This window comes from Phalacrocorax aristotelis, chromosome 3, assembly GCF_949628215.1.
Source record: "Phalacrocorax aristotelis chromosome 3, bGulAri2.1, whole genome shotgun sequence".
NCBI classification, from domain to species: domain Eukaryota; kingdom Metazoa; phylum Chordata; class Aves; order Suliformes; family Phalacrocoracidae; genus Phalacrocorax; species Phalacrocorax aristotelis.
The window spans coordinates 87,899,955-87,913,140 of NC_134278.1; the positions used below are offsets into that span (position 1 = coordinate 87,899,955).

The 13,186-nt window shown below is 45.5% G+C and overlaps 2 protein-coding genes across 8 annotated transcripts in view; one reads left to right on the top strand and one right to left on the bottom strand.

Annotated features, from left to right (window-relative positions):
* Positions 1-13,186, top strand: part of ACTR2 (actin related protein 2) — a 516,258-nt gene that overhangs the window by 263,448 nt on the left and 239,624 nt on the right. The window lies entirely within an intron of this gene.
* The window catches only part of SERTAD2 (SERTA domain containing 2), a 79,810-nt gene that overhangs the window by 5,725 nt on the left and 60,899 nt on the right, over positions 1-13,186 (bottom strand). The window contains exon 1 of one of the 7 annotated variants that reach the window (XM_075088361.1): positions 12,669-12,787. The exons of 4 other annotated variants lie outside the window; for them this stretch is intronic. The gene's annotated coding sequence lies outside the window, so the exon portion shown is untranslated. Of the gene's footprint in view, positions 1-12,279; positions 12,483-12,668; positions 13,025-13,186 lie in introns of those variants that run through there. 2 more of the 7 variants (XM_075088362.1, XM_075088367.1) reach the window with 2 other exon arrangements.

Consider the following 13,186-nt stretch of genomic DNA (forward strand, 5'->3'; position numbering starts at 1 on the left):
AATGTTACTTAGGTACTTGGAACCAGAAAGCTGAAGAAAGGCAATGGAAAAAACACATTTATGCGGGGACTGGGGCAGGGGGAGTTGCTTGGAGATCTTCCCCAATATTATCCACTAATTGGCTCCAGCTCTGGAAGACCCAGACCCAAAAGCTGAACTACTGTTGCTGAGAAAGATTCAACTTGCTTTTTTGCCCATTTAGGGTGATTGCATGTGCCTCAGAGCCAAAAAAACCCTAGCATTGTTTCGGAGTTGGCTTTTCTTAATTGGAAAACAACAGTAATATATATTTTTTTCATTTGCATGTCATTTAGCTTCCTTTTATTGGCTCTGCATGCTCTTCAGACAGAGCTGGAAAAAAATGCAGTTGGGGCATAGCAGAAGAGATAATCAGCCTGGAGCGGGTGGTTCTCTGGAGTCAACCATCATCGATTAAACACAGAAAAGCTTGTGCAATGCCTGACTATGTCTCTGAGCTCACTTAGTGACGAATCCTCCGCTCTCCAGAGGACAGAGGTATGCGTACATCGTGAGAGAAGTATTTATCGATTGTACTTAGAACATTATACCTTGTCACTGCTGGACTATTTCTGAAGCCTTTAATAATTGGGAGTTTGGCATAGGGAAGCATTGGATATATAAAAATGGAGGGGAATAAGTGATTTGGTTATCTCACCAGTAATAAAAATACCCTTTAATGTTAATTCTCAAAGGCTTTTAACAGTTTAGTTTAAAATGTCTCTCAAGACTGAGGGCTTTTCTCAGAAATCAATTCCACAACCCACTAGTCCCTCCCCGCTCATCAAAGCAGACAGGAAGGAAAAAAAGAAAGAGGAACTAAACACCAAGAGGGACGGCGGAAAGGGATCTTCAAGAAGTTACATTTCCACTCATATTTACCACCATTTCAGCTGATCTAAGGGATGAACGGCTTAATATAATGAGGTTCACTTTTAGAAGGTAAAAGCACCAAACCCCAGAGTCCACAGGCAACCATTCCTCCTCATACAGCCAAAAGCAAGACGTGAACAGCAGGGGCTCATGTGAGAAGTGGAGCTTAAAGCAGGACCAGTTACTTTCTGAAATCTTGGGTAACTAAAACCGGGGGGGGGGAATAAAGAAAAAGGCAACTTGGGGGAATTAAAATAAAACACTACTTCACACACGTGCGTGCACAGAAACAAAAAACACAAAAGCCCCCCAAACCACAACGAGAGTACTGAATTTGCACATTTCATTCCCAAAACAGTTTCCAAACCTCAGGTGTAAATGAACCTCACCAGTGCTTCTCAGAGACTCTATCCAGTAAATTACGCAAGCGCTTTCTGTGTCATGTCTGGCACATGAAATATTATTTTCCTCTCCTTCATCCCTCACTCCTCATCCTTGAGGGTTGCATTGGCTGTATCCTGGCCCAACGGTAGTCAATGAGTGTTTTGTTACTGACTTCAGCGGGATCAGGATTTGGCATAGATAGCTGCAGGACCAAAATAAAAAGGCCTTTTGTGCCAACTGGGTTCAACTGGCAAGACTACGGCTAGCTCCTCTGAGCTAGCAAAGGCAGGCTGGGCTGCTGTGAGGCATTTCAGTGCTGCTGGATTCAGCCTGAGGGACCACCTGAACTTGCAACCAGTCCCCACAACTTCAAAGCATCTGTCCCCTAGAGCTAGGGAGGTAAACAGGTAAACCTCTCTCTCCCCATCCCTGTTTCCACATCCCCAAGGCCATGGCAGAGAGCAGGAGAGCTGCCATGCCTCAGAAAGACCCCCTGGGGGCAAGACCATGGGCTCACCCACCGCAGAACAATGCCCCATGGCCTACAAGATCCTAGCAAAGCAGAGCAAACCTGTCCTGGCAGCTGGGAGCCAGCCTGCTCTCTGAGAGCACAGGCATCCTTCTCCCCATTCAAAGCTGGAAAGGAAGAGAAATAGTGGAGGGGAACACCAGTATAAATCTGGCACCCTCTCCCAGCCTCACTAAAAACAAGGAAGAAAGCTGAACAGCCCAGGTGTCAAGGTTTAACTCCAGGACTGGAGCAAATAAGCAACACAGACTTTCAGAGGCAACATCCACCGTGTGATGAAAATGACCCCTTCTTGAAGATTTCATCTGTTCCCACCAGGGTCTTTAAATCCTGGCACAGTAGCATCCCTGGGAGCTAGTACAGCATGTACCACACAGCAACGCATGGCTACGTTCAACATGCTGCAGCTGGCTCGCAATTTGTACACTGATGGGTGGTGTGCGGTTTTTTGTTTGTTTGTTTGGTTTTTTTTTTTTTTTGTTTGTTTGTTTGTTTTTTGTTTTTTGGGTTTTTTTTTTTGCAAGGCTGCTTCTCAGGATCTGATGCAGATTCTACTTGTTTGAGTGTAACATGTCCATGTTGCCTGGCTAGAGAGGACTCCTGACAAGTGCTGCCTGGTAAGAATTGGGTTTCATGTCACACGTGAGTTAGAAAACAAAACCCCCAACCCTAGACTAGAGGTACAGGAGACAGAGCTGTGCTGGGGCTTCTGTCCTTTCCAGGCTCCAGACCCAGCGCTCAGACATTCCCCATTTACAAGGTTTGCTTTCCCCAACACTCACATTTTACATTGATTATGGATACTTTTTTTTTTTTTTTTTTTAAACTGAGTGAGGCTTAATACACACTTACACAACTCTCCTTTAGAGCGATATCAAAATTTGGCCTCCTGGATAGCTCTAGGCTTCCAGAGAGTACAGGGAATTGTTTTTATGTTTGCAAGCCTTTGTTGCAAGGCTGTCAGCACCAGCCCTAACTGTAAGTGACAGGTATTTCTCACATGTGTTTTATAGGCACCTAAGTCTTCCCATCCCCTGTGGTGGACAGGTGAACCTCAGCTCTTCCAGAAGAAGCAGAGGCAAGCAAAGCTTGCACCCCACTCCTGCATTTAGCAAGAAAGGCAGCTCCCCTCTCCCTACAGAATTGCAGCCTTAGCTCCCTGCTTTACGTAGTCGTCGGTGGAAACTTGGGCAGAGCAGGTAGCAAGCTGAGTGACAGGGGTCTTTTCCAGCCTCAGGTTAAAACCAAAATAAGAAGGGAAACCATAGCGTGTGACTTTCAGAGGCTAATCTTAAGCAGAAATTAGTTAGGGACTGTGTAAGGAAACCTCCAGGCAAACAGGAGACAAGACATCAGAGGGAGCTCAGACTCTCATTTGAGGACCATCTGAAGTCAGCAGCTCTCCTAGGGGTTTACTTTGGTACTCAGAGCCTAGAGTCCCCAGGTCCCTGAAGGAGTGCCCACATTAATCAGAAAGTAAGGTGAAGCCTTTCCCTAGCAAATAAGCAATGCAATTATAAAGCCAGTCAATAGTGTAACGCCAGCCAACGTGTTCCAGTGATATTTTGAAACTGTAATCTGATCCTACTGTTTCCATCCTCGTGCCTTGCCTGCTCTCCCTTGTTGCATACTGTACTATTTGAGGCCCAGAGGGCAAAGCAAGCTCTTGCTGTTTGTTAATGATCAGAAACTGTGTTTCGAGTGAGAGCTCTACATGCGCCGCCCACACTACTTTCTTGATAGTTTCTTAAACTTGCAGCCCATCAAAGCCCTGCTAGAAGGCTCTCTGAAAAACAAAAGCAAGCAAAACAACCAAAAACACAACTACATGCTCCACTTCTGCCTTCAGTTTCCAGCTCCTTTTTACCACGCTAAAAAAAAGACAAAGCCGCAGTCTAAGGCAATCTCTGACTCTGTAGTGTGTTAAGTCTTGCAGGAAACATATGCTTCTATTAAATTGGAAACAGTTTCTAATGCTGTCAGTTTGCTAAATGTAACGTGTTGCCTTGGAAGAAGTGGAGCAGTTCTAATGTTTTTTGACTAACTGCACACACCAAACAGAATATGTCTGATAAAGCCGGAAAGGGCTCCAATAAATATAGCTTAGAATAAATTACTGCCTCATTAAGTAATTATTTGGAAAAAGGAGAGCAGGTTTTCTAGATTATAGCCATGTTATTAAGAGTGTTTATAATATTAGGAATTCTATCAGGGTAGCAGAACATAATGCAAGTTTAAATCAGACGAGCACTTGTTAGCTCGTTAAACCATTAAAGACTACCCTGGCAGAATTAAAAGGTGAACAAGACCACACAGGTTCTGTGCGTGGAAAGCTAGCTAGGTGTATTTCAGACCAGCTGTGAGGCTGAAGTCAAGAGCAAAACCTCTGAGCAGCTCTTACAACTTCTCAGTACAAAGCAAGAGGTGAGGGATAAAGCTTTGTAGCATACAGGGCTGGAAAACATTTATTCCAAATAGGTTTTATTCACGTACAGGAAGGTAGTTGTCTTTACTGGAAAAAAGAACAGGTTTGGATTGCCCAGCAGGAGTAATTTCTATCTCTACAGTCTCACACAGCCAAAATGTCAGTTATCACATGTTCTGCTTCAGACAGGACTTCCCATCAGCATCCTTACAACAGTGCCCAGCAGATGCAAACAAGACCCCGGCCTGCCCTTTTTTGGTCTTGTCCTTAACTGGAAGTTTCATGAAACAAGCTTTCTATGATTGCTAAAGCCGCCTCAGCGCTTTGCAGGCCTGGTGCAGACACAGCCCTGCTGACCACCAGCCCCAGCAGTACCTACTTTGAGCCAGACTGCGGTGGAGGATTCCCCCACTTTCCACTACCAGGAGCTGTTTTGTTAGGGTAGGTCACCTGGGGGGAAGAAAGACTTTCAGCAAGATGGCAAAGCTGCCCTTTCCTCGGGTCACCTCTGTGCCAAACCCTCTTTACATCCTTCCCCAGGATGGATGTGTGCACTGTCTACTCGCAATAGCACCTGTGCCACTACACAGGAACCTCCTCACTGGGGATCAGCTTGGCTGAGACCCTGTGCTTCAAAGAGCCACCCGAAAGAGCTGGGCCAAGGTTATTCTGAAATTTGGGCCTCCACCTGGCAGTGTTAAGGAAGCAGCCAGGCCTGCCAAGCGTGAATCAAATTACACTGTGCTGTGTACACACGGGCTGAGCAACTCTGCTGCCAGTATCAAAAGCTCAAGGACTAGGAGCTGCATTACACACCTGGGCATCAGTACTAGGAAATCAGAGCCCCAGTAAATAAAAACATGCACAGCACTAGGCCAGCTCCTCTGACTTTACTATGTGATTAGCTGATTATTCGGCAGACTCTGCTTGTTGTCACACGAAAAATATGCGAGGGCTTCTATGCACAAGCCTCCCGGAATCAGCCAAGAAGCTCCCTCTGCTCCACGTCACGGTTTCTCTTCACAAGTCCGGCACCCTGGGCCTCGATGCCTGGAAGCAGGAGGTGCCGGTCCCACAAACAGGACCATGGCACGATAAAATCTCCCCGCCATTGGGCATGGAGCCGTGCCGGAGTTGGTGCACAGAGCTCCGTACTTGGAGAACCAGGGCCAGGATCTCTTCAAGCAGTGGAGCTACAGCAATTAAGATGGCTGTGTACCACTTCAGGGCCCAGTTCAGCCAAGGGCTGACTGCCTTCCATTTCTTCCCACTGCAGAGCCAGCAGGCATTGGCACAGCAAAAGCACTGGCTAAAAAGAGGCACCTTACTAGTAAATTAAATTCCAAACAATCTGAAAGAGCTAGTGCGGCCACCAGAAAGTGTCATGGGCTAGCAAACATGCCCCCTTTCACAGCTAAAATTACATGCCTGCAATGACAAGATGCTACTGGTCAGACTCTAAGGAAGAATGATGAAATAGCAAGACTGGCTATACATCCCTCCTCCCCTGCAACATCACTCTGAACAATAGATTACAGCAACATTGTGTTATATTGTACAAGACATGTCTATTGGCACACGCACATCACAGTCTAGCTGATATTTTTAGTGTACATAGGGACTGAGTATTTTAGACCCATCTTCACTGGATGTGTATAATTCTTACAAAGGTTCATGAGAATTGCACGTGCATCCAAGATAGACGAGACCCCTTTGTGTATAATAAAAGAGTTTCATGCATATGTGTAATTACTTGGATTGAATCCTTGCTTGCAAGTGTATCATAGCACCTTTTCCCCAAAGATACCTTGTTTTTCCCCCTTGTCGTAGACCCTTAATAAACACATGAAGGGAAAAAAATACCCACGATACTGTGGAAAGAACTGAATGGTTTGCCAAAAAGTAGGTTATTGCTCTGAAAACAGTGTTGAATAAATTATCACAGTCAAACTGAAAAGCAGCGAATGGCAGCGGGGAAGAAGAGGAGAGAAAAAAAATAACCTCTAAAGAAATGTATACCGCAAAATGCAACATACATCCCAGCAATGACAAGTCATTTTAGTTTCTGGCCTGCAGGTTTTATTTGCTAACCAGTTTCTCACTACTGAGAGTTAAAAGAAGAGAAAAGAAAGGTGTTTCCCTGGCATTTTTGAAGCAGCTACACGGCATATGAGTTGTTTTCAACATTTTTGCTTAAATGAAATGAACACAGCCCTGCAAACAAGTACATTCTGTGAAAAAGCACCTGCTCATCCCCAAGTTTATCTTAAAGAGGTGAAAAAGCTGTTTAATGTTTCTCCACCACCAGCGAAAACAGAAATAAACAAAAAAAAGGTAAAGCTTGACATGAAAGTTTGCTAAGTCTTAAGTGATGTTAGACAAGATGATAACAGTTAGCCTTTCAGTCCAGCACTAAAGCTCTCCCATTTTTTTAAATACAGCATGTATTTTCATATGTGACGAAGGAGCCTTCTGAAAACTGATGAAGGGAACTTTGGCCAGCCTTGAACGATTCGCATCCTACAACAGCAATGAGTTAGAGATGGAAGAGATCCATTTTTTTGTAACACCTGCTTGATTTCACAATAAACTACTACATCAAAACAATACCCTTTATACCAGCCACCATGGGATGCATGTAACTTTTATGTGTAGTAGTTTAAACATTCTCCAGTAAATCATTTAAACTTACATGAAGACACCCTTTCAATAGTGTACTTTAACAACATATGTATTAAACCTGTATTTTGAAGCAGGCTTAGTACAGATAATTAACACAGAACAAGCAAACTTAACCACAAACTAGGTCTTTGAAAATTGAGAGTGGAAAATACAGGAGGAGAAGAGATCAGGAGACTGAAACTAAACGTCCTAAACTTCATTTCATACTCAGTCAGGCACAACCCATTCACCTCACCCAAGATATTATTACACTGATTTTTCCCCACAATTAAAAAAAAACCCCACATCAGAGCACATATGTATCACGTACGTTCCACTGCCAGCAAGGGGAAGCACAGCAGCAACAAGAAGCTTTACACTGTATGCTACACAAAGAGAAAATATTCTCTCTCCTATTCATTCGCAAGTTATTTCTGGAATACTTTAGTTAGGGGAGGAAAGGGGAAGGGCTGTTTAGAAGAGCCAATTTTGCCAAACAGATGGAGTGGGAGGGTAAGGGAGACTGTGAGCTAGATGACAGGAGGGTAACCTAAGCAGGTTATTGTACCCCTGGGACAGCCAGTATGGAAGTAGTCCTGGTCAAAATCCCTCCAACCGCAGCACAGACTAATAAAGTGCAAAAGTCCCTCCTCCTACACAGGAACAGCCGAAGGCACAAGAACCAACCAGCGACAAATCGTGCTATACAAAAATGTTTAAATGGAATGGCTTCTCTCTCGCATGCACATATACACACACAGAGCGCTAAGAAAGCAAAATGTTACCACTGTTTAAAAAACCCTGTGGTTTGTGCATGAACGCCAGTCTCCTATCTTGATGAAATGTATATTTTTAAAATATGCAAATGATATGCATGCACGTGTACGTGTATCTATTAAACACTTCTTCCAAGGTTGAAAGAGTGCCTGTAAAAACACACGAGAAGTAGAGAGTTTGTGGAGGCACCGGAAGGTGATGATGCAGTTCTGAATTAGGTTTTAAAACTTCATTTTGCAGCTACCTGAAGTTAAGACAAAGCTGCCTTTAGGCATCTCAAACTAGTCAGACCTGCTGTAGCAGTTGCACTGTCTGCTTCAAGTATGCCCTCCACGCTCCTTTCAACCTCCACCCCAACATATATCCGCATAGTTTACCTCCAATCATGGGTGGTTCTTTCTATAGCACAGTTCACTCAACCTTATTGCCTGCCTGGCACAACAGGAGTTTTTAAGAGGCTAATGTTACAGGCTAATATAAGAAACTGTAAGAAAACAGCCGATAATTGTCACGTTTCCGTTAAAGGTGAGTGCTGCTCAAACAGCACAAAGGTTTCCTGAGGGTATTGAAAAACTGGAATCAAGAAATCAGTTTTATTCATTACAGATGACCCAAACAAGTTTTAAGGCAATTTCAGATCTTCCCACCAACTCAGGGTTCCTTTGAAAAGGGAACTTCTTTCTTCTGATACTCCATACACCGCCCAGTTTTAAAAATAACATTAAAGAAAACAACGCACATTTGCACTTTTCTCTTTGTATTCTACTATATCAAGAATACAATTTTTATTCTAACTTCATTGGAAGCAGAAGCTGTCAAATGAAATCCAATACACCTTACTGGTATAAAAGCAAAGTAAACAGCTTTGGCTCCTAATAATTACACAGACAGACTCATGTCATTCAATGCCACTTAAAACTCAATTCCAGAGCAATATTAATGATTCATTCCTCTTTAAGCCCACTGCTCCTCAAAACACTGATCATGTTATATAGGTTGGGAACTTCAGACGTTATATGGCAACACCTACAGTTTTACGTACCAGGCAGAGCTCAGTACCAAACCCAGCCCCTTATTTGGAAGAATAATGGTTTGAACTCGCCTAACACAGGACTCAGCATGGTTTTAATATCACTGCAGCAGCCTGAATCCACAGTCACTCTGATGTGGTGGTGGCTGCTGTCTCACTTGAGCTAGCTGAGCCTCCACCCTCAAAGAAGGGACACATGAAAACCAAAAAACTCGCTCTCTGGTGACTTGATAGCTTCTTCAGTCCTTTCAAACTACCTTGGCTCCTTGTCGTGACTTAAAGCCATTTCTGAAGATCAATGAGGCTGTACCACCAGCTGTCTGATGCCCCTGGAGACCAGCCCTGCTCTCCCTTGGATATGCCCCTCAAATCAGGTCTTCCCCACCCAGGAATTCCCCTTTGTGCCAGAGGAATCTCCCAGCTGCAGGTCTAACTTGTCTTCGCAGCTCCTCTGGACCACTTTGCAATGACACCGAGCATCTGACACACTCATTGGGAGCCAACAGTGAAGCAAACACCACCGTGCAGTTTCTATTCCACAGTCCTAACACACTGTTTAATACTTGTAGAGGTATGAGACAGAAGGCAGGGATCTTACTGTGATTGGTGCTGTACAGACACAGTACATACAGGCCTATTCCTTTCACAAAACCTCTGCCATCTCCCAGAAACATGTTTGCTTTGGACTCTGTTTTGCTCAATTTCAGCTGAGTTCAGTTCAGAACATCCAAATGGCAAAGTTAGCGCTGCATTTACAAGGCTTTCTTTCCCCACTTGTGTTGAAGAGTCAGCATTGTTATCTTATTTTTTGTTACAGCATTTGCACTGGTAATGCTGAACAAACCTGAAGCCTCCACTATAGCAAACAAAAATTGACTTTGATTATAAAAGCATTAAAGAACTAACATATGTTGAGGGTCTCTCTCCATTTACAGAAAACACACACTTCTTTGTAATAGCACAGTTCCTCTGACTGATGAAAGTTTAGAAATAAAAGAAGGGGCAGAAAACACGCAATTACATCCCCCTGAAGAAAACAAGTGCTATTCTCAGATTGGCAAATTCCATTTTCTACAAACTATTAATTAGCAAAAGATTCACCTACAATAAAGATCTGTGCTTACTGCCAACCTGCTTACATTGAAGCTGGACCTTGCTCTCTCCTTTGGAACGCTCCTGATCTTTGGACTTGGTAACTGAAAGCCGTCGTTTCTGGCACTGATTTGTATGTGTGCATGTTCAGGAACCATTGCAAACGGAGCTGTCTCCTCATGAGCCGGTTACACACATAAAGCTGAGTTAGAAGAAGGTGTCTCTCTTGCTACCCAGCCCTTATAAGTAGATCACCAGAAGACTACTTACACTTTCAAAGTACTGCATTCTCCTTGCTTGACAGATTACACTTTAAGATGTTACATAAACCAAAAATAGTCACAAGTATTTTGGATCACCTGTCTAGTGTTAGCACGGCCGGAGATGAACTGTGCCAGGAGTGTTTTACATCAGTGTGAAAAAAGTCAGAGTTCCTAAAAAAAAAAATTGTTCCCTATGAATTATTTATTGGAAAAATAAAAACATCTTGTGTAAATGATGGCAAAATCCTTCAAACTAGATGTTGCATAAGATCTGTTGTACTTCATGGAAGCTAAAAAGAATTCAGAATATGAAATTTGAGGTTTTCCTTGATATTAGGACATTATCTCAAACTCGTTAATGCCTCTCAGGCAGACAATTAGAGTGCTTCAATTTACATTATTATTTTCCATCAAAACACCGAGAAACTGTCATTATTTAATCTTTCCCATTAAAAAGAGGTGTATAAAGGAATACAATTCTTAATAAATCAGCACCTACAGATGTATTTAATAGCCTTTAAGACTGCTTCGTCTGCAGACAAAACCAGAAATACCTCTGTCTAGCAAGTTTCTTTTTGTTTGTTTTTAATCAGCTTCAGAGAAAAAGAAATCAGCCTGACACAAAAATCAAAGTGGTGTTTTAATATGCACAAAGTCTAGCTTCATTTGTTAGCAGTCCAATCCAGTTCCTGCAGAAAAGGAGTGGGTGGTTTTTGCTACCAACTTAAATGGAAGTAGGATCAGTCACAAAAAGAGGAAGATCTACAGCTGTTACATTAGATGCTGGAATACTTGCCTGGACAATGGAAGTATTCCCTAGGACATGCTCTCAGATACCTGTCTGGCAGCAGAAACTGCTAATCCTCCTCCTATCTCTACTACCACCACTAGCTCATTATGTTAAATCAGATTCCAAAGATACCATCTTATTATGTAAAAAAATTATGCATTTTAACTTCAAGCAGAAAGGGCTACTTTCAGTTTACCTTGGTTAATTAACTACTTAATTTCTACAGCAATGTAAGTACAAGCAACAGCAACTTTTAAGAAAACACTATTCATTTTATCATGTGAAAGCCTCGCTCACACTTAGATGGAAACCGAGGTGCCTCTGTCAATTTTGTACTGTACAAGAAGCCCATAAGACACAGGCACCTCCATTTGTGTGGGCGAACCCCTTAAAAAAAAAATCAGAATAAAAAGGTAGGAAGTGTCATTTCAACTCACATAAATAGAAACTGTTTACTCCATTTGAGAGACACAAGCATAAAACTGATGTTAGGGGGCAGCCAAGCCCTCTACCACCATTGTTTGAGCAATAGCATATTCTACAGCAGCCAAATCCAGCACCCACTGATGGCAGCAAGAGCCACCCTGCTGACTTCACTGGGCACTAGCTGAAAAAGCCTGGACTTTCCTGATCCCAAGAGCTTTGGACTTGTCTGAACACAGACTGCCACACGCAACAGCTCTGGTGTGCTGCACTGAAGTTTGGGTAAAGGGGCTGACAGCCCCCCCAGATGGAGATGAAATGGGCAGATTTGTTTTATTTTACACCAGCAGCTGACCCGTGTTGTAGATCAGCCACCAAGGGCCCCAGGGGACAGCACACGAACCCCTCTATAGATTTTCAACAAAAGCGTCCCTGGGTTTTCCAGCTGTGCTTCACAAAATGCAAGAAATGACAGCAGGTAGCTGCACTCCTATTTTCACGCTTAAGAAGAACTTATCCTTCCAGATCCTGACACGCTGACATGAGTAAAGGAGCAAACACTCTAAATGAAAATGGCATTGCAGAATGATTTTTCCAAGAGTTCCCCACCCTGAAGGAAATCCCAATAAACAGTTCTTTTGCCATCACTTCCAAAAGGTGAACCACGCTGCTCACAAAAGCCCCCCAAACGCCTGTGTCTCCATGCTGGTGGTGCTTCCAAGGAAGACCCAAGAGCACTATTGCTGAGGGAAAAGACTCGCTAATCCCCTGCCCTGCTGCCACCCTAGCACTAACCCCTGGAAAGGTCCAGCCAGCGGGGCCAGGCGGGTCCTGCCCGGCCATATGTCAGCTTTGCTCCAGCGGAGTGAAAGTCTCCCCCGGGCCCTTTTAGCTCTCTTGGCACTACGGCACGCACTCTTAGGGGTACCCTGAAGTCCCCGCTCTTGCTGGGAAAAGGGAGCAAGGCTGTAGCCTCCCGGTTCAAGGGGCTCCCCGGCGCGCACGTTAACTTACCGGGGTAAAGCCGGTTTCTTCGAGTCGGATGTAGCACGGCTCTTGAGAGCACAACCGCCCGCACTACCGGGGCCGGCACAGCAGCCTCGATAAAAAGTACATTCCAACTATACGCACGCACCTGCTTCGGCCCGGGGTCTCCGTGCATCGACGAGGACGGGGAGATATTTTAAAAGCAACTCCTCTGCTGCTCCTCCTCCTCTGCTCATCTCCGCACGCGCCCCCCCACCCCCACCCCCCCGCCCCGGGAGGAGAGGGTGAGGACACCGCACAAATTTAAAACAAGCCCAGATGACTCGCAAAACCGGGGCGGGGGGCGGGGGGGTGGCGTGACCCCCGCCCTCCCCCCCACCCCGAGCCGCACGCCGCTGCCCCGCAGCCCCACTCACCACATGCAGCTCCACCTGAGAACTAACGCATGGAGAGGGGGAGGTCGCCAACTCTCGCCCTAGAGCAGCTCCATATGTCGCTCCCTCGCCGCGCCGCTCCGGGGAGGGGCCGGGTGGGATGCGGAGGAGGAGGAGGAGAAAGAGAAGAAGGAGGAGGAGGAGGAGGCAGAGGAGGAGGAGGCAGGCGCAGGCGGCGTGAGGATTTAAGCCTCCGCTGTGCCCCGGCGACTGCGATCACGCAGCATTATACAATGGAGGAGGAGGAGAGGGAGGAGGCACCAGCCCCAGCTCCCAGCACTTGCCGCCAGCACTGACGACAGGGGCGGCTCCGGCGAGCTCCTCGCCCTCTGGACCGCGTCAAAGCTCCGCCTCGGCCCTGGCCTTCCTCCCCCGCCCCGCTGCTCCTCCTCCCCCCACCCCCCCCCCGCCGCCCCGCGGCCGCCGGCACGGCTCCCCGCGCTGCCCACGCGTGCCTCTGCCCCGGGCGGGCGGCGCGGTCCCCGGCAGCGCGGCGGCCG